At 38.0% G+C, this 22,768-nt stretch overlaps 1 long non-coding RNA gene across 1 annotated transcript; it reads left to right on the plus strand.

Moving 5' to 3' along the window:
• Positions 148-4,170, plus strand: LOC110267041. Its single transcript, XR_002354349.1, has 3 exons — positions 148-840; positions 934-1,123; positions 4,029-4,170. It is a non-coding gene; the product is annotated as an uncharacterized LOC110267041 (long non-coding RNA).

Consider the following 22,768-nt stretch of genomic DNA (forward strand, 5'->3'; position numbering starts at 1 on the left):
TTAACATAGAAATATGTTGATAAATAATGTTCCTAAATATTTTTAATAGAGTATATTTGATTCTAAAATTACTCTATCTTTTAATTTTATCAAAATATCTATTCATATCTATCTATATTACTTTATAAAATCCCTAATTTCTAACCCTAATTCCCAAATTGAATCAGAAACCCTAATTCCCAAATTGAGGAACCCTAACCCTAGCTTCCCTTTGCCTCAGCCGCACCCCACCCCTCTTTCACCCTCTTCAGCTAACACACTCATTTCCTCACTATACACACGCACGCATACATATCGAGAAGACAGGAAGAGAGAGCGCCAGCGAAGAAGAGGGCGCCGTCGTACTGCCACTGTCCGTGCTGTCGTGCCTCCGTCACCATCAGAGTCGTCGTCGCCGTTTGTGGAACCGCGAGGAGCCGTCACCATCGCTGTTCAACCTCGTCCCGCCGCGCCTCCATGGTCGCCGTTGCTGCGAGCTTGCCACTGCCAAGGAGAAGCTGCCGTCGCGTCCTGTCCCACCGTCACCGTCGCTGCCCTGGAGCTCACCCACCGTCGTCATTGAGGGGCCAGCAGAGAGAGAGAACGAATGTGGGTCAGGATCGTCACTAGGAAGAGGAGCTATGCTCCACGCTACCGTCGCCACCAGTCCACGGCCACCACTGTGAGGGTTCTGCTGTCGTCGTTCCAGTGCCGCCATTCATGCCCTCTGTTCCCTTCGTCGTTCTGTCCAGCATCACCAGCACTGAAGTTAGCTTCTACCACCATCAAGCCTGAAGGGAAGCGCCACTGCTATTGCCCGACAGTAGCTTCCTCTGCGTTCCCAATTCTCTTCTTGAAACTGTAAGACTCTTGCTCATGCTTTGTTTCCCAAATCTATTTCTCTACCATATCTTGTTCTGATTACAATAAGTATATGTTAATGTCTCTGTTTAGTGTTATCATCCTTATCCGGAACCACTGATGTCACCGCTATAGAAGTGATTGGGATAGCCGTGATTGTCATTGTTGTTGCTGCCCCAGAAGAAGTGAGGCTGCTACTGTTGTTCCGGCCACATTGGCTATTGTAAACTGGGAAAAAGAAGAGGATCATTGCGTTTAAGTTCGACGGTTTCGACTAATTAAGGTAGGGGATTTAACGTTTTTAATTTAGAATGCCCACCAAGTTATTTGAATAAGTGCAAATGGTTAACAATGGTTTAGAATTTCTTAATTATCATGAATGACTTGAAATGCATTTGAAATTTGTTAGTTATTGTGAATATTTTGAGCTGTGACTGGAATTAAATGTGGCAGTGAATGTCTTTGGGCTTTGTTGTGAGTGTTTGAAGTTGTAATTGATATTGTTTTCTCTGATATGGATGGAATTGAGTTGAATTATAACAATAGTTGCTGATTGATTTGATGATTGTGCGTACTAAATGTTGTAAGGGATAGAATAAATGGTGTTACTTTTGTTGCTGAGCTTGCTGGTGTGAATTGATGAGTTATTGTGTGTTTGAATGATGATGAGTGTATATGGAAAATTATGCTTGGCATAGTGTAGAAAAGAAAAGGTTTGATGATGCTTAAGTACTTGACATCGTGTGAATTATTGATTCTGGGTTCTTAGGCTGTGTTGGCAATGAAGACAATTTTGAATAACTAGAAAGAGGTTAAACGTGTGATTTTGGAAGGGTTATAAGTTCAAATGTGGTTTTTGATAAGTAAGGTTGTTGAAAATGCTTAAGGCAGAATTTTTGCATACGTGACAGTAGAAAGAATCAATTTCTGGGAGCATCCCAGGTCATATACTTGAATGAAACTATTTTTTTATGAAACTTTACTGTGTTTTGAGCATCTCATAAAAAATTCAGAATTTATTGATGAGTATTTTGGGAGAAATGAATTTTTGAAGACTGATGGTTTCTGCAGAAAATTCTGTTTCTTTACTGCAGAAGCACCAACTTCCAACTCACTTAACTTTCAATTCTGGTAAGTATTTGAGCTGAAACTAACGGCATTTTCAAGCTTCCTGTGTCCACAATCTTCATTTTAAATTTCATGTCAATATCCTATTTAACCAAGTAGATATGTTGAAAAGAGTATGGATAACTCACTGGATTTTAGAAACCGAATTCTAAAAGGCCTGGCTGTGTTTCTCACTTCATAACTTTTTCATATGACATGGTATTAATCTGGAATTTAATTCAATAAAAAGCTAAAAGAGTCTTGTTTGAGGTCGTGAATTTTGAAAGGCATTGGGTGAAAACTGGATTTTTAAGGAATTTATCAAACTTACTACTTGCTGCTATTTTTCTGCATTTTCATAGGAAACAATAACAGAATTTTAAGAGAGATGGTACAAGTTTTTATTGTGACCAAATTACCTCAACACCAAGTTTCTTGGAATACTAGTTTATTGAGTTTAATTTTGAAAGAATCCTATGATAAGTGAAAGTTAGTTACGAATTGATGAGGTGAAAGTTGAATTGATGGGTTATGTGGGAATTGTGGGTTATGACCGAACTGTTGGCTATTGTAAATTGTGAATTTTCTGACTGATTTGATAACCTCTTATTTGGTAGTTGTTGAGGAAAGGGGGACACTTGTTGAGAAAGAGGGAACCCGTAAGGGTGGCTAAGTCCGAGTTTTAGGGGAGGTGCTGCCGAAATTTTATAAAATTTGAGGTTTTATTTGAGAAGTTATTTTAGAAGATTTGGATTTGAAAAAATGATTATTTAAGTTTTATTTGATTACTTCTAATGAGAGGTTATGTTTTGAAAGGTGTTTAATGAAATTAAAATAAATGATTTTCTTGAGTCTTTTGATAGAGGACTAAACTGAAAAATACTTTTAAAGTTGGCTCGACTCAAGGTTGCTAAAGCAAAGATTATGAACTGAATTGATGATTGAGATTTTTGCGAACGAATGCTTGAGAAAGTTAAGAAAGGTTTAAGAAAATATGTTAAGGATTCAAAGGGAAAAGGGAATGGGGAACTGATATATGGATTCTTGAGTTTTAGAAAGGATAATGAAAAGTGATAAAATACGGGAAAAACCCCACGAACTGTTAGTTGTTTAACTACGGGAAAAAACCATGAAATGATAATTGGTAAAATTCGGGAAGTACCCACGAACTGAATGATCATTGATCTCGGGGAAAACCTATAGATAGTTCTTTGTTTTATATGCGGGAAAAACCCACGGACTGATAATCATTGATTACGGGAATAACCCATGAATTGTTGTATGTTGATCTCGGGTATAGCCCATGAACTGAAGATCAATGTTTGTTGTGTATTGATCTCGGGTATAACCCACGAACTGAAGATCGCTATGTTATTGTGTATTGATCTCGGGTATAACCCACGAACTGAAGATCTCTGTTTTGTTTGTGAAATGATCTCGGGGATGCCCACGAACTGAGGATCACTGTTTTCCCTTGTGCGTATATTATGGGGTCGGGCTTTGCACCGACTGTCGGGAGTCACAAAGAAGTGGTATTCTAACCACCGACACATATGCACTAAGGACACAAAGGGAAACCATATCTGGGACTTGTTCCTAGGTAATGTCGGGCTGTAGGGTGTAAACCGACACCTGAGCTCATGGCCTGCTTAGGGCAGACATGCATCATATTGGTTGTGCATTTGCATTTGATTGTGTTTGCTTATATTACTTCTCTGTGATTGTGTTGTTTGTTTTATTGTGATTTGTTTATGTGTTTAATTGGGTTTCTTACTTGTGCTAGTAGTCTGTGAATGTATAGAGATGATTGATAACTGTTTATTGTGACTGAGAATCAATTATGTGGCTTTAAGATATTTAATATGTCAAATTTTGTGATTGAGATCTGTTTTGGGTTTAGGGATCTAAAGAAAGTAACTATTTATCTAAAGTAAGATTAAAAAGTATTTCAAAAGGTTTGACTAAGATAGTTTATTAAGAAAAGTTAATTATTTGCATGTTAATCATCACTTTTACGGCATTCCCATTACCTACTGAGAACGTATGGTTTGTTCTCACCCCAAAATCTTCCTCCCTTTCAGTGATACAGGTTCGAAGACTCAGTTTGAAGCTGCGGGCGATTGTAGAATTTATTTATGAGATAAGTTTTTGAGTTAGGTTATTTTCATAGAATTCCCTCGCCCTTGTTACTTTAGTTTTTATTTTATGCAGAGGGATCGGAGTTGTACCTGAATTTTATTTAAATTCTTTTGTATAATATTACTATTATTAATAAATATGTGATTATTATTACTTGTTGATGTGTGATATATGATTTTAATTAATAAAAACAAAAATTTCTGGTATTTTTACTAAAATTGAATCGCAATATCGAACTAAAGGCTTAATAGTAAATAGTTAATAAGGAAAACAGGTCAGTAACGCTTTACTTTTGGTACGATCATGACGTATTGGAAGTTGGGTCGTTACAATATGGTATCAGAGCAGTTCGTTCCTGTTAGAGTCTTAGGAATGGACTGACTATGCTTCATTGCATACTCTGAGTGTCTGTCATGCTTTGTGACTTGTTCTGGTAACAAGAGTTTGAGTTTTATATGCATGACTGTCTGATGATTAACGCTGTTAGTTTACCATTTCATACTTCATGGTATTAGGTCTGACCAACTTAATACTAATGATTTATGTACATGGCAACACTAACAGGTTATCATAGACGAAATAGAAGTAATAGGTAATGCGATTCACGGGGTTTGGGAGCGTTAGTTATGAAGTTAGCTTTAATTTGACGTATAACCTTTATTCGTGCCACATAGACTTGTGCTATCTTTTTATTAGTTGCTTTCATTGGAATTCTCTGGATTGAATTTTCCTTAGAATGTGATTTGATTATTTTTCAACCATACCTTGTCATTTTTGTATACCTTTACTTTCCTTTGAATCTGATTGCTTACGTAATTCTTTGAATATTCATCCTTGACAATGCCTATGCTTCTGTCCATATATTCTGCTTTCTTTGATTTCAGTTTGAACTTATTTTATTCAAGCAATTTTCGAGAGCGAAAATTTTTCTAAGGTGGCTATTTTATAAATTGAAATTAAAGTCTAGTGATAGAAAAATAATAAGAAGTTATATCATTTAATTTGAATGATTAATATTGAGTTTGAACTATATTTTATAATTATATGATTAATATGCTTATTTTATAATTTAAACTAGAAATAATTAATTTAACTTAGCAATATGTTGATAAATAATGTTCATAAATATTTTTAATAGAGTATATTTGATTCTAAAATTAATCTATCTTTTAATTTTATCAAAATATCTATTCATATCTATCTATATTACTTTATAAAATCCCTAATTTCTAACCCTAATTCCCAAATTGAATCAGAAACCCTAAGTCCCAAATTGAGGAACCCTAACCCTAGCTTCCCTTTGCCTCAGCCGCACCCTACCCCTCTTTCACCCTCTTCAGCTAACACACTCATTTCCTCACTATACACACGCACACACACATATGGAGAAGACAGGAAGAGAGAGCGCCAGCGAAGAAGAGGGCGCCATCGTACTGCCACTGTCCGTGCTGTCGCGCCTCCGTCACCATCAGAGTCGTCGTCGCCGTTTGTGGAACCGCAAGGAGCCGTCACCGTCGCCGTTCAACCTCGTCCCGCCGCGCCTCCATGGTCGCCGTTGCTGCGAGCTCGCCACTGCCGAGGAGAAGCTGCCATCGCGTCCTGTCCCGCCATCACCGTCGCTGCCCTGGAGCTCACCCACCGTCGTCATTGAGGGGCCAGCAGAGAGAGAGAACGAACGTGGGTCAGGATCGTCACTAGGAAGAGGAGCTATGCTCCACGCCACCGTCGCCACCAGTCCACGGCCACCACTGTGAGGGTTCCGCCGTCGTCGTTCCAGTGCCGCTATTCATGCCCTCTGTTCCCTTCGTCGTTCTGTCCAGCATCACCAGCACTGAAGTTAGCTTCTACCACCATCAAGCCTGAAGGGAAGCGCCACTGCTATTGCCCGACAGTAGCTTCCTCTGCGTTCCCAATTCTCTTCTTGAAACTGTAACCCTCTTGCTCATGCTTTGTTTCCCGAATCTATTTCTCTACCATATCTTGTTCTGATTACAATAAGTATATGTTAATGTGATAAACCACTATTTTATGGTTTATCTTGTGCTCAATTGAGTGGTTTCTATCTACTCTTTACCCACTTATTCATACTATTTGCATGGTTTTACATTTGCCTTCCTAATTATGTGCTTTGATTGAAAACATGCTTCTTTGATCTTATATTTGCTTATTATTAATCCTCTCTTATTACCATTAGATGCTTTGATATGTGTGTTAAGTATTTTCAGATATTATAAGGCAGGGATGGCTTGGAGGATGGGAAGAAAGCGTGCAAAAGTGGAAGGAATGCAAGAAGTTGGAGAAATTGCTAAGCTGTCCAGCCTGACCTCTCTGCACTCAAACGGCTATAACTTTAGCCACAGAGGTCCAAACGACGCGGTTCCAGTTGCGTTGGAAAGCTAACGTCTAGGGCTTCGATTTGATATGTAATACGTTATAGTTCCCCTGACGCTAAGTGACGCGACCGCATGATCTATGTGGCCGCGTCGCAGTGACGGAAATCCAGCGTGGCGAAATTCGAAACCAGCGAATTCTGGACTGTTTTTGACCCAGTTTGCGGCCCAGAAAACACAAATTAGAGGCTATAAAGTGGGGGAATACATCCATTCATAGGAGGCTCACACATTCACAATTTTAGGAGTAGATGTAGTTTTTAGAGAGAGAGGTTCTCTCTTCTCTCTTAGGATTAGGATTTAGGATTTCTCTTAGTTTTATGAGTGACTCTCAATCCCAGGTTCATTATTCTTTTACTTTATATTTATCTCTTACTTTCAGATACTTTAATGCTTATATTAGTTATGTTGCCTATTTGGCTTATGCTACATTCATGTTATGATTTTCTTAATTAATATTATTTGAGGTATTTCAGATTTAAGATTGTTTTGCTTTTAATTTAATTTAGATATTTCCCTTTTGGCTTTGGTTAAATAATTGGTGACTCTTGAGTTATCAAACTCATTGTTGATTGAGAATTGGAATTCTTCAAGAATTAATTCATCCACTTAACTTACCTTCATAGTTAGAGGTTAATAAAGTGGGAGAAAAATTCAATTCTCATTACAATTGATAAGGATAACTGGGATAGACCTCCAGTCTTCATACCTTGCCAAGAGTTTCTTTTATTATTACTATTTTATTTTATCCTTTTTGTGCAACATACTGCTTCCTTACTTCCAAAACCCCCAATTTACAATCTTCATAACCAATAATAAGAACATATCTCCCTGCAATTCCTTGAGAAGACGACCCGAGGTTTGAATACTTCGGTTATCAATTTATTTAGGGGTTTGTTACTTGTGACAACCAAAAACATTTGTATGAAAGGACTTTTGAAGGTTTAGAAACTATACTAGCAACGAGGATTTATCCGCAAATTTCTAGACCACGCAAAAGTTCTCTCGTCAAAATGGCGCCGTTGTCGGAGAATTGCAAACGTGTGCCTTATTATTGGTTATTGTAAATATTTGCTTTTTGCTTGTTTATTTTTGTTTTTATTTTTGTTTTTATTTTTGCTTTTTCGTAAACTAAGAGGTTATTGGATTTTATTTTAAAAATTTTTATTTTATCTTATCGTATTTCAAAAATCAAATTTCAAAATTTAAATTTAAAAAAAAATTCAAATTTCAAAAATTTAAAATTCAAATTTCAAAATTTAATTTTCAAATTCAAAATTTAAATAACTTTTAATTTCAATTTGTTTTTATTTTTTTAATTTTTATTTTCTACTATGAACTCTCACCCCTTTGGCTATGAGTCTGGTTACAATAATGTTGCAGGAAGAAGAAATTACAATGAGAACTGGCATCAAGGTTGGAACAATCAAAGATGGGAGGAGCCACAAGGATTTGATCAATCCTCATGGCAACAACCACCTCTAATGGACTATCAACAACCACCACCATATGCCTATGAACCCTTTCCTCAACATAACTTTGGAACACCAAACTCACAAGCCCCTTTCCGCCATTCACCTCCATATGACCCTAACCCTCAACCACCATACCAACCACCTTATGAACCATATGAACCATATATAGAACCACCCTAATTCCAATCTAATCACTCCCAACCACCACCACTTTCTTTTGTATCATGTCCAAGTCCGGCAACCCGAGAAGCAGAGGTTCGCCTAAGGGAAACAGTAATTAAATTTCAGGCAACCGTTCAACAACTGGAGCAAGCAGTAATTCAATGGGCTTCTAGGCACTCAAATATACAAGGATCAGCCACAGCTCCATGTGGACAGTCTAGTGAAGAGCATAGCATGAAGGAGATACCAGAAACCCCAGTGGACAAGACAGAGAATGAATTCGTACAAGAACAAGTAGAAGAAGTTGTCATTGTTCAAGAAGAAGAGTTGGTTGAAGATCTAGGAGATGCAGAACCTCCATGGGAAAGTCAAGACATAGAGCCTCCTTCCAAGACGGTTGAATTTGATGCTAAGGAGGGTGTACAACCTCCAAGCCATATCACAGTTGAAGACTTGGAAGAGGTTGATCAAGAAATGGAGATTCAAGAAGAAGAAGCACAACCTCCCATGCCCTTAGAAAGCAATGAAGAGGAGATTAAATTGGAAGAAAGCTACCAAGAGGAAGAGGTTGAAATTGAAGAAGCTTGCAAAGAGGTAGTAATTATCAGAAAAAAGCACAAGGGAGTGGAGCTTGCAATTTCATTAAAAATGTCTCCCCCTAAGTTGCCATCATCCTTCACAACATTCAAGTGGGTAAAATTCATATCCCTTAGCTTTCTAATTCCACTTGAATATGGGCTACTGGAGACGGATGGCCAACTTAGAGCTCTTTATGACATTAAGAGTAAGAGAAAGATGGCCAGTGGTAAGAATTGTCCTGCAAGGTTCATCATGGTTGGAAGCTTTAAGTTTAAACGCAAAGGTTGGTATAAAGCTCAATTGAATGGGTCTAGGAAGCTGTTTGGTAGCTGCAGTGAGAATTCAAATTACTTATCACCCGGCTGGAAAAATACAGATCCCGACAAAAATGGGTGTAAAAGCAAGGTTTGGGATCCTGGAATCTATTCTGACATCCAACACCCCGGGAGCCTAAGAATCTTTTTGAAGCTGCTCAAGGGTTTTACATGCCTAGTTTGGGACCCCGGAGGTTACTGGAGATACAAACATTGGTGGAGATTCCTGGATGAATACAAGCATAAGCCACCATAACAGGGAGCTCCCCAAATGTCCAACTTAAGAACAATAACTAAAAGTGCTGGGTGGGAGACAACCCACCGTGGTATGATCGTTCCTTTTTCATTTTTATTTAGTTTTATTTGTTTTTGAGTTTTATTTTATTTTATTGAACCTGGAGTTTTGCATCACATTCATATTAACACTGCATTCTGCATTTTCTTTTCAAAAAAAAAAAAGCGAGCACGCGACGCGACCGCATCAGCGACGCGTCTGCGTCGCAAGGAGATGGGAGACAATATTAATATGAACATAGAGTTTCACAGGAGCAGCGCTGGAGGCGTGCCAATGGCACAAATCACCCCACGCGACCGCGTCGCTGACGCGACCGCGTCATATGGGAATAATGGCCTCCCACGCGACCGCGTCACCCATGCGGCCGCGTAACCTGAAATCGGCGTAAAAAGGGTGCATGGCCGAAAGTTGAGCTGGAGTTGGGCTGGACCCGTGCTAGTGGCACAAGCCCTGCCACGCGAACGCGTCACCCACGCGTCTGCGTCATATTGGAAAAAAGGCCACCTGCGCGATCGCGTCGACCATGCGACCGCGTCACCCAGAATTTTGGCAAAAAGAGTTTCGAACAGAGAATTGCGCGACCGCGAGGCTGCACCCGCGCCAATCGCTCAAAACAGGCCATGCGATCGCGTGACCCACGCGTCCGCGTCACCTGACCTTATCACGCACCACGCGACCGCGTCACTCACGCGTCCGCGTCACAAGCGGTGCACAGAATATCCAGATCAGCCAATTTTCTTATCTTTTCTTCTCTAATCCTTATTTTTCTTATTTTTTCTTATTTCTTTCTTCTTCCTTTCCTATCTTCTTTCCCTTCTCATTCTTCTTATTTTTCTTTTTATTTTATTTTAATTTATTTATATACTTTCATTCATTGCATTATTTTCATTGGTGTTAGAAATTTATTTGGGTCATTATTTCTATATTTTACTTGTGGATTATTAGAGGAATTATTTGACAATTATATATATTTATTTTTTAAAGGATTGCTTGCATGTTCAATTTATTATTTTCATTAGCTTATTTACCATTCATGCTATGTGTTTGTGAAAATGTCCGTATGGCATTGTGCACTGCTTTTCAGTATCTTTTATCCTACTACTCTGATTGCCTGCTTTTTACAAAACCCTTTTTCATATCATATTCATTCAATATAATTGTCATTACAAACATGTTGCTAGTTTGAAAGACTTGGTAATCTAACTTGGACATTGAATGCTTGATATGCTACTCATGCCTTTGCCTGCATGCCAATAAACACCTTGCATTCAATTGTTATCATATGCACTAGCTATTTTCCATTGATGACTTTTCACATGTACTCATGAGCGTGTGTTAACGTCATTCTTCTTTATTGTGCATTGATTACCACCTTTCCCGCTCTCTTCCTTGTTCTAACTCTTAGCTTTAAAAGTCACTTTCTTTTTCCCTTTTCAGGATGGGCACCAAGAAGGGTAAAGAGAAAGCTACTCCCAAACTACCGGCAAGGAAAGGAACAAAAAGAGCCCCAGCTGAGGAACCATAACCGTCTACTTGCAAATCTCAGCATGCACCGAGGACGGTGCAATCTTTAAGTGTGGGGAGGTCGATACTGATCTCCATGGGTTAGTACCTTTCTGTTTCAACACCAATGTTTAAATTTTCTTTGTTAAATTAGTTATTGCATTTGCATATTTGTTTGATTTTATGCATTTAGTTACTACTTGGTTAAAGTAATAAAATTCTTTTAAGACCCTATCTTTGAAAAATTTCACTAATTTAAATTGAAAAAAAAATTTTTATGTTAAAACTTGTTTGTAGTTGTATGTGGAACATGGTTTTTGAGCCAAAGAACACACAACCTGTGAGACTTTGAGCTTATTTACATGGTTACATTATTTAACCATAAATATTTTATTCATATGTGTTCCCTTCTCTATGATTGTAATCTATATTTTGTTCCAACCTATATGTCCATTATTTAGTGTATTTACATGTTTGCATATGATTGAGGCCATTATTTGATTTTAGCTCACTTATCCCAAATAAGCCTACCCTTTAAATCACCCTTGTCAGCCACTTTGAGCCTTTTAACCCCCTCTTGTTCTGTATTTTACCACATCACTAGCCTTAAAGCAGAAAAACAATTAAATATCCCAATTGAATCTTTGGTTAGCTTAAGATAGTGTGTTAATTAAGTATGGGGAAACTGTGGGAACATGGGTTAATAAAGGAAAAGTATAATGTTTCTAATTTATTTGAATATTGGGAATTTGGGAACCTACTCATGAAAAGAAAAACCAAAATAGAAAAATAATAGAAAATCCATGTGCATTGATAAGTTATGTTTGTTTCTCTATAAAAAAAAAGAAGAAAAAAAAAAGAGAAAAAAGAGAAAAATCCAAAAATACTCAATAAATAAGTAAATAAGGGGACAAAATTACCCCAATATTAAGTTTAATAAAAGATCAATGCACATGTGATAAAAAAATTAAAGAAAAATTTGGTACATGGGTATGGGAATTATACAAAAGTGAGAATTATGGGTAGCTAGGCATGAATTTAAAAGTATATAGAGTATATGTATATTAGGTGAGAGCTTAGGTTAATTGAAGATTCATATTATAGCTCACTTGGCCATACATATATCCTTACCTTTACCTCAGCCCCATTACAACCTTGAAAAGACCTCATGATGTTTGCATTCGTACATTAAATTTTTGTTGATTGGTTAGATGAAGAACAAGGTTTAGAAAGCATGACTAGAGAAGAGTAAAGTGAATAACCCTATACACTTGAGAGATTAGAGAGATATACACTTCCAGTGAGGGTTCAACGCTTAAATTCTATATTCCCTGCTTTCATAAGCTATTTTCTTCTTACAAGTCTATTTGTGCTTCATTTTTATATTGGCTTATGCTACATTCATGTTATGATTTTCTTAATTAATATTATTTGAGGTATTTCAGATTTAAGATTGTTTTGCTTTTAATTTAATTTAGATATTTCCCTTTTGGCTTTTGTTAAATAATTGGTGACTCTTGAGTTATCAAACTCATTGTTGATTGAGAATTGAAGTTCTTCAAGAATTAATTCATCCACTTAACTTACCTTCATAGTTAGAGGTTAATAAAGTGGGAGAAAAATCTAATTCTCATTACAATTGATAAGGATAACTGGGATAGGACCTCCAGTTTCATACCTTGCTAAGAATTTATTTTATTATTACTATTTTATTTTATTCTTTTTGTGCAACATACTGCTTCCTTACTTCCAAAACCCCCAATTTACAATCTTCATAACTAATAATAAGAACATACCTCCCTGCAATTTCTTGAGAAGACGACCCGATGTTTGAATACTTCGGTTATCAATTTATTTAGGGGTTTGTTACTTGTGACAACCAAAAACGTTTGTATGAAAGGACTTTTGAAGGTTTAGAACCTATACTTGTAACGAGAATTTATCCGCAAATTTCTAGACCACGCAAAAGTTCTCTCGTCATAATGTCTCTGTTTAGTGTTATCATCCTTATCCGGAACCACTGATGTCACCGCTATAGAAGTGATTGGGATAGGCGTGATTGTCATTGTTGTTGCTGTCTCAGAAGAAGTGAGGCTGCTACTGTTGTTCCGGCCACATTGGCTGTTGTAAACTGGGAAAAAGAAGAGGATCGTTGCGTTTAATTTCGACGGTTTCGACTAATTAAGGTAGGGGATTTAACGTTTTTAATTTAGAATACCCACCAAGTTATTTGAATAAGTGCAAATGGTTAACAATGGTTTAGAATTTCTTAATTATCATGAATGACCTGAAATGCATTTGAAATTTGTTAGTTATTGTGAATGTTTTGAGCTGTGACTGGAATTAAATGTGGCAGTGAATGTCTTTGGGCTTTGTTGTGCGTGTTTGAAGTTGTAATTGATATTATTTTCTCTGATATGGATGGAATTGAGTTGAATTATAACTATAGTTGGTGATTGATTTGATGATTGTGCGTACTAAATGTTGTAAGGGATAGAATAAATGGTGTTACTTTTGTTGCTGAGCTTGCTGGTGTGAATTGATGAGTTATTGTGTGTTTGAATGATGATGAGTGTATATGGAAAATTATGCTTGGCATAGTATAGAAAATAAAAGGTTTGATGATGCTTAAGTACTTGACATCGTATGAATTATTGATTCTGGGTTCTTGGGCTGTGTTGGCAATGAAGACAATTTTGAATAACTGGAAAGAGGTTAAACGTGTGATTTTGGAAGGGTTATAAGTTCAAATGTGGTTTTTGATAAGTAAGGTTGTTGAAAATGCTTAAGGCAGAATTTCTGCATACATGACAGTAGAAAGAATCAATTTCTGGGAGCATCCCAGGTCATATACTTGAATGAAACTATTTTTTCATGAAACTTTACTGTGTTTTGAGCTTCTCATAAAAAATTCAGAATTTATTGATTAGTATTTTGGGAGAAATGAATTTTTGAAGATTGATGGTTTCTGCAGAAAATTCTGTTTCTTTACTGCAGAAGCAACAACTTCCAACTCACTTAACTTTCAATTCTGGTAAGTATTTGAGCTGAAACCAACGGAATTTTCAAGCTTCCTGTGTCCACAATCTTCATTTTAAATTTCAAGTTAATATCCTATTTAACCAAGTAGATATGTTGAAAAGAGTAAGGATAACTCACTGGATTTTGGAAACCGAATTCTAAAAGGCCTGGCTGTGTTTCTCACTTCATAACTTTTTCATATGACATGGTATTAATCTGAAATTTAATTCAATAAAAAGCTAAAAGAGTCTTGTTTGAGGTCGTGAATTTTGAAAGGCATTGGGTGAAAACTGGATTTTTAAAGAATTTATCAAACTTACTACTTGCTGCTGTTTTTCTGCATTTTCTTAGGAAACAATAACAGAATTTTAAGAGAGATGGTACAAGTTTTTATTGTGACCAAATTACCTCAACACCAAGTTTCTTGGAATACTATTTTATTTAGTTTAATTTTGAAAGAATCGTATGATAAGTGAAAGTTAGTTACGAATTGATGAGGTGAAAGTTGAATTGATGGGTTATGTGGGAATTGTGGGTTATGACCGAACTGTTGGCTATTGTAAATTGTGAATTTTCTGACTGATTTGAGAACCTCTTATTTGGTAGTTGTTGAGGAAAGGGGGAGACTTGTTGAGAAAGAGGGGACCCGTAAGGGTGGCTAAGTCCGAGTTTTAGGGTTGGTGCTGCCGAAATTTTATAAAATTTGAGGTTTTATTTGAGAAGTTATTTTAGAAGATTTGGATTTGAAAAATGATTATTTAAGTTTTATTTGATTACTTCTAATGAGAGGTTATGTTTTGAAAGGTGTTTAATGAAATTAAAATAAATGATTTTCTTGAGTCTTTTGATAGAGGACTAAACTGAAAAATAGTTTTAAAGTTGGCTCGACTCAAGGTTGCTAAAGCAGAGATTATGGACTGAATTGATGATTGAGATTTTTGCGAACGAATGCTTGAGAAAGTTAAGAAAGGTTTAAGAAAATATGTTAAGGATTCAAAGGGAAAAGGGAATGGGGAACTGATATATGGATTATTGAGTTTTAGAAAGAAAAATGAAAAGTGATAAAATACGAGAAAAACCCCACGAACTGTTAGTTGTTTAACTACGGGGAAAATCCATGAATTGATAATTGGTAAAATTCGGGAAGTACCCACGAACTGAATGATCATTGATCTCGGGGAAAACCTATAATTTGTTATTTGTTTTATATGCGGGAAAAACCCACGGACTGATAATCATTGATTACGGGAATAACCCATGAATTGTTGTATGTTGATATAGCCCATGATTACGGGAATAACCCATGAATTGTTGTATGTTGATCTCGGGTATAGCCCATGAACTGAAGATCAATGTTTGCTGTGTATTGATCTCGGGTATAACCCACGAACTGAAGATCGCTATGTTATTGTGTATTGATCTCGGGTATAACCCACGAACTGAAGATCTCTATTTTGTTTGTGAAATGATCTCGGGGACGCCCACGAATTGAGGATCACTGTTTTCCCTTGTGCGTATATTATGGGGTCGGGCTTTGCGCTGACTGTCGGTAGTCACGAAGGAGTGGTATTCTAACCACCGACACATATGCACTAAGGACACAAAGGGAAACCATATCTGGGACTTGTTCCTAGGTAATGTCGGGCTGTAGGGTGTAAACCGACACGTGAGCTCATGGCCTGCTTATGACAGACATGCATCATATTGGTTGTGTATTTGCATTTGATTGTGTTTGCTTATATTTCTTCTCTGTGATTGTGTTGTTTATTTTATTGTGATTTGTTTATGTGTTTAATTGGGTTTCTTACTTGTGCTAGTAGTCTGTGAATGTATAGAGATGATTGATAACTGTTTGTTGTGACTGAGAATCAATTATGTGGCTGAAAGATATTTAATATGTCAAATTTTTTTATTGAGATCTGTTTTGGGTTTAGGGATCTAAAGAAAGTAACTATTTATCTAAAGTAAGATTAAAAAGTATTTCAAAAGGTTTGACTAAGATAGTTTATTAAGCAAAGTTAATTATTTGCATGTTAATCATTACTTTTACGGTATTCCCATTCCCTATTGAGAACGTGTGGTTTGTTCTCACCCCAAAATCTTCCACCCTTTCAGTGATACAGGTTCGAAGACTCAGTTTGAAGCTGCGGGCAATTGTAGAATTTATTTATGAGATAAGTTTTTGAGTTAGGTTATTTTCATAGAATTCCCTCGCCCTTGTTACTTTTGTTTCTATTTTATGCAGAGGGATAGGAGTTGTACCTGAATTTTATTTAAATTCTTTTGTATAATATTACTATTATTAATAAATATGTGATTATTATTACTTGGTGATGTTTGCTATATGATTTTAATTAATAAAAACAAAAATTTCTGGTATTTTTACTAAAATTGAATCGCGGTATCGAACTAAAGGCTTAATAGTAAATAGTTAATAAAGAAAACAGGTCAGTAACGCCTTACTTTTGGTACGATCATGACGTATTGGAAGTTGGGTCGTTACATCTTTAGCTCAGGACGTTAGTGGCGTTAACGTTAAGTGAGAGTGTGGGTTCAAGAACGTTAGTGACAATCACCTTTTTCACTAACGTTCCTCTCCCAGGGATGATCCACGTTAACTTCAACGTTAGTGGCACCAACGTGACCACTAACGTTGCCTCTTGGTTCTTCGCACACGTTATTGGGACTCACCTTTTCCAATAACGTTGAGAGTCCTCCCTCCCAACGTTAGAGTTCACGTTAACTTAGTTAACGTGGCTCTTAACGTAGGCTTGCCGATTCTTCGAGAACGTTAGTGACACTTACCTTTGTCACTAACGTTCCAAGGTACCCTTACTTCCCATGTTAGAGTCCACGTTAACTAAGTTAATGTGGCTTCTAACGTGGTAATGATAGCCATCTCCAACGTTAGTGACAAAGGTGAGTGTTACTAACGTTGGCTTATCATCTCCTTTATCCACGTTAGCTTCCACGTTAACTAAGCATGAGACATGCATCATCCTATTTGTCATCTAATTCATGCAAAATTCTCATGAATTCATGTAAAGTGCTCAATGTATGCTTAAATCAAGATGTAAGTGAAATTCTACCCAAAACTTGCTTATTTCCCAAGAAAATGCATGAAAAACTACCCTAAAACAGTAAAGAAAAGGTCAGTGAAACTGGCTAAAATGCCCTGGCATCACAACACCAAACTTAAAGCTTGCTTGTCCCTAAGCAAGTACTGGAACAAGAGAATGATGAATGAAATGCCAAGAGAAATGAATCATTATTGTGGAAGTCATGTCCTTGGTTTTATGGTGGTTTCATGCATAGCAACTTAGGTTCATTCCTTCACTGGCTTTCAGACCTTTATCATGTCCTGAAATACTCACTTAATTGCACCCTATGAGACTCTTATTCATTAATCCTTTTATTATTTTCTGGGCTTATTTGTGTTCTTAGGTTAAGTGCTCTGTGAGGGGGCGACTCTTTAAGATAAGCTTTCAGCCAGCACTCCCGAACCAGTTGGTTCAAGGTGCTAGGTGTTAAGACACCCCTAAGGACTTACTTCCTCAAGTCTCTTTCCCCCATACATACACACCACAGGCACATGGTTTTTTTATTTTCTTTCTTGAGACCTTGGTGTCCAGCACCTCTTTGGGTTACTAAATGTTCTGTAGCAAGGTTGCTCTTGATAGTGGACTTTCAGCTGATAATCCCAGGTTAGTTAACCCAAGTTACCAAGTGATGAAGCACTACTACGAACTTATTCATCTAAGCAGATCCTTGGTACAGGAGCACCACAGACATATCTCTTAAGTTTCAAACCCTTGGTGCCTAGCCATGTTCTTTATTAACTTTTCTTTCTTTTTCAACTCTTATTGTTCTTTTCCCCTTTTTCTTATTAGGATCTTGTTATTTAGCTAGACTCATGGGGTGTGTTTCAAGCATATGATTCAGGACAGATAGTTGTCTTCCCACCCTTGTTGGTGAACCAACTTAGCTAACTTATGACCACATCACACACTAAGGAACTTATTCCACAATATGAACTCCACTCTGGTCTTTGATAACAATCTTTGGTGGAACACCAAACTTAAAACTACACTTTCACTCTTAGGTTTTGTCTTGGTGTGGAACACCAAACTTAGCTCCTCGCAATACAGGGGAAACAACTTGTGATTTTTATTGAAATGATAATGAAAAAGAAACTACCTCAGGTTGGGTTGCCTCCCAACAAAGCGCTCTTTTAGCGTCGCTAGCTCGATGATTCCTTTGTCATGGCGGTTGGTAATGCTTCAGATCTTCCCCTCTTGCAGTAGACCTATATCCATTGGCTTCATCAAGGATCTCTACATGTTCTATAGAGAGAACTCTTTTGATGGTAAAGACCTTAGGTAGCTGAGATGGGATGGTGGGGAGATCGGGGGGAATAGCTGGGAAGTAAGCTGAGATTACTTTATCCCCTAGAGAGAAGTCCTCTGTAGGGATCTTCTTGTTCCTCCACCTCCTTGGTGCCTTCTTCTTTATCCCTTTTGATGTTGCCTTGCTCTTTGTGACCTCCTCTTCTAAGGGAATTTTGTTGCTGGTCTCATATGACTCTGGTGGTTTAGGTTCCTCCTTATTTTCCTTGAGCTGTGACAGCTGCTGATTGCCTTATTCTTCAACCAAGTGGTTTCCCAGAGGTGTTGGTTGTGCTTCAATGCTTGCCTCCTCCCTCAGTATCTCATTATGATCTGTTTCTTGTGAGAGTTTGAAGACATTGAAGCTGAGTTGTTCATCATGGATCCTCAAAATTAGCTCCCCTCGCTCCACATCTATGAGTGCTCTGGCTGTAGCTAAGAATGGTCTTCCCAATATGATTGGGTGAGTGTGACTTTCTTCCATGTCCAAGATGACAAAGTCTGTGGGAAGGAAGTATTTTTCCACCTTCACCAGCACATTTTCAACCATTCCTACTGCTTGTTTTTGAGTTTTGTCAGCCAGCCTGATAACTACATCTGTGGGTGTTATCTCATTGATCTGCAGCTTTTTCATAAGGGATAAAGGCATTAAGTTGATGCTTACTCCCAAATCGCAGAGTGCTTTATCAAACATTGTTTCTCCTATGGCACAGGGGATGTGAAAACTCCCTGGGTCCTTTCTTTTCATAGGCAACTCTGGTTGAATGAGAGCACTGCACTCCTTATTCATCACTATTGTTTGTCCTCCCTTGAGTGAGCTTTTCCTGGTCAGCAGCTCCTTCATATACTTAATATATAAGGGCATTTGTTGGAGGGCCTTGATGAATGATATGTTTACATGGAGGGATGCAAACAGGTCAAGAAATCTTGAGTATATTCTCTTCTCTACAGCACCATTGAGTAATTGGGGAAACGGTGCATAGAGTTTCAGCAGCTCCTTCTGTGTCAGCTCTTTTTGTGAAATTTTGGGTTCTTGGTGATCCTTTTCCTGTTCCTCTGCTGATGTCTCTCTAAGTTGTTCTAATGGCTTATTTTGCTTTTCCTCAGTCTCCTTATTACTTATAGTAACCATCTTGCAGTCTTCCCATCTGACTTTTTTTGCTTCTCCTCTCGGATTTTTCCTTGTGTCACTTGGGAAGCTATCAGTAGGTTTGGGAATCTTTTCAGATAAGTATCCCACTTGAAATTCCAGCCTCTTGATGGTTTCCCCTTGGTTCTGGATACTAGCTCGCACCTCCTCTTTGAATACCTTATTATCTTGAATCTCTTTGCATATGCCTTCAAGCAGAGTCTCAATTTTGGAGTCTTTCTTCAGATGATGGTGAGTTGAGAGTGGATGGGTGAGTTGGGTCATTTTGGTTTTGGTATGGATGCGGAGAGGTGTTATTAGGGTGGTGCTGATATGATCTCTGTGTGGAATGTTGGTGAGCTGCATAGTTGTTGGGGTTGTGATGTCTCTGATCTTGGCTTTGATCTTGTTGATTTCCCCACCCAAAGTTTGGGTGATTCCTCCAACCAGGGTTGTACGTTTTGGAGTAAGGATCATGGGTCTGCCTGGGTGAGTTTCCAATGTAGTTGGCTTGTTCTTGCTCCTCCTCTGCCTCAGCATTCACTCCCTCTTAGGTTGCTGATGAGGTGGTGATTGCTGCCACTTGGTTCCTCTCCATCTTCTTGGTGAGGTCAGCCAACTGCTTGGTAATAAGCTTGTTTTGGGCCAGCAGTGCATCCACATTGTTTAGCTCCATCACCCCTCTAGTGGATGAATGGTCTACTGCCTTCTTTGATTCATAAGAGAGGCCTTCATAGAAAATGTGTAGTTGCACCCATTCATTGAACATATCTGGTGGACACCTTCTTGTCAGGTCCTTAAACCTCTCCCATGCTTCATATAGAGTCTCACCATCCTGCTGCCTGAATGTTTGCACCTCATCTCTCAGCCTGTTGATCCATTGAGGAAGATAGAATCTTGCCAAGAATTTGTTTACCACATCTTCCCAGGTTGCTAAACTCTCCTTTGGGAAGGATTCCAGCCATTTAGATGCCTTGCCCTTAAGTGAGAAAGGGAACAGAAGTAGTCTATAGGTGTCAGGATGAACACCATTAGACTTCACAGTATCACATATCCTCAGGAAGGTGGTTAGATGTTGATTTGGGTCTTCTTGGACACTTCCTCCGAATGAACAATTGTTCTGAATAAGGGTGATGAGCTGTGGCTTTAGTTCAAAGTTGTTGGCATGTATGGTTAGTCTTTGGATGCTGCTTCCACAGTTTTCTGGGTTTGGGTTGATGTAAGAACCCAGAACTCTTCTCTCTTGCCCAACCTGATGTGCTAGACTTTCTCTGCCATGGCTGTGAGCCTCTTCTTCATGATGGTTCTCCATGTTTTCATCCATGTCTGGATCAAAGTACTCCTCCTCTTCCTCAGCACCAACTACTCTCTTTCCTCTTGCTTCCTTTCTTAATCTAAGGAAGGTCCTCTCAGGTTCAGAATCAAAGGAAGTTGAAGCCCCGCTTCTTCTCCCTGTCATACAACCAACAAGGCACAAGCAAGGAAATAGATACAGAAAGTACTCTTGTTAAAATTACTGTTAGTGTGAGTGATGCAATATATCAAACAGTTAGTGGGTTAGTGAACTGACTGGTAAATAACTAAGAAAAAGGAGTAGGGGGGAAGGGAGGAAAATAACTAAAACTGAAAGTAATCAACTCAAACAGAAATTTAAATCAAACAAAAGAAAAATTCTCAATCTAGTTATCCTCCAATTTAGTCATTGTTGATACAAAATCAATCCCCGGCAACGGCGCCATAAACTTCATAGCACGGAAACTTGTCTCTCAACAATTTTCCTTCGGCAAGTATACCAAATTGTCGTTAAGTAATGTTCAAGCAACTTTAATTAGAGGAATGTTCTAGTTGAGCGAAGCAGAATTTGGTTTGAGAGTTGCAGGAAATTGAATGACGGGAAAGTAAATAGCAGAAAATGTAAATGCTGGAAGTAAAGAGCTGAAAGTAAATGACGGAAAGTAAATTGCAGAATTGTAAATGGGAATGGGGAAGATGCTCATGAAAGTAAATTGCAGAAATTAAAGAGAATGGGTAAGATTAGAAATGGGGATTCATTGGGCTTAGGAGATGTCGCATTCTCCGGATCAAGTTCATTATCATCTCTTCCTCAATCAATGCATTCATTGATCTCCTTGACAATCTTAAGTGATCGAATTCCAATTCCTTGGTAATTCAATCTCTCAAATCTTGATCAATAGCTAATTCCTTGGTCAATTGCTCATGAGAAGAGATGAATTATGGTCACTGATTATACCACATGCATTTCCAAATCAAGTGTTGGTAGGATTATAGTCACCATACCCAACCAAACCCAATTTGGTCCAACATGAGAAAGCATTTCTAGCATGATCTCTTCATTCATCTTTCAAGTTTCAGAAGAGATCCAAGTATGAATAGTTTCTTTTCCAAGATAGCTACCCAATTGGATGAAGATTGAAAGCTTTCTAGTAAAATCAAGAGAAAAGATAGAAGAAGAGTAATGAAAATTAGTATTGATCCATCAAATTATAACAGAGCTCCCTAACCCAATGTAAGGGGTTTAGTTGTTCATAGCTCTTGAAATGGAAAACAAAGATGGAGAATACATCATGAAAACTAGAACTAGAAGTGCAGAGTAAATTATACAGAGAGTAGTTCTCAATTTCCAATCCCCCAAAAGGCTCTTCTTTCTTGATTCAAAACTACCCCTATATAAACTACTCTTCTGATCTTCTAGTTGATTCTTCAAGTCTTGGATATGGGCCTTTGGATCTTGAGTTTGAAGCAGTTATCTTCTGCAATGGGCTTAGCTATACTTGCAGAGAGAAAGTGTGAAGTAGGAAGGGTCTTTAGCTTAGGACGTTAGTGGCGTTAACATTAAGTGAGAGTGTGGGTTCGAGAACGTTAGTGATAATCACCTTTTTCACTAACATTCCTCTCCCAGGGATGATCCACGTTAACTTCAACGTTAGTGGCACCAACGTGACCACTAACGTTGCCTCTTGGTCCTTCGCACACGTTATTGGGACTCACCTTTTCCAATAACGTTGAGAGTCCTCCCTCCCTACGTTAGAGTTCATGTTAACTTAGTTAACGTGGCTCTTAACGTAGGCTTGCCAATTCTTCGAGAATGTTAGTGACACTTACCTTTGTCACTAACGTTCCAAGGTGCCCCTACTTCTCAAGTTAGAGTCCATGTTAACTATGTTAACGTGGCTTCGAACGTGGTAATGATAGCCATCTCCAACGTTAGTGACAAAGGTGAGTGTCACTAACATTGGCTTATCATCTCCTTTATCCACGTTAGTTTCCACGTTAACTAAGTTAACGTGGGAGCTAACGTTGCTCATAGTGACTTGTGGTGGTACATCCCAACATTAGTGACAAAGGTAAGTGTCACTAATGTTGGCGATCACTTGCTTTCTCCACGTTGGCTTCCACGTTAACTAAGTT

Source organism: Arachis ipaensis, chromosome B09, assembly GCF_000816755.2.
Source record: "Arachis ipaensis cultivar K30076 chromosome B09, Araip1.1, whole genome shotgun sequence".
NCBI classification, from domain to species: Eukaryota; Viridiplantae; Streptophyta; class Magnoliopsida; order Fabales; family Fabaceae; genus Arachis; species Arachis ipaensis.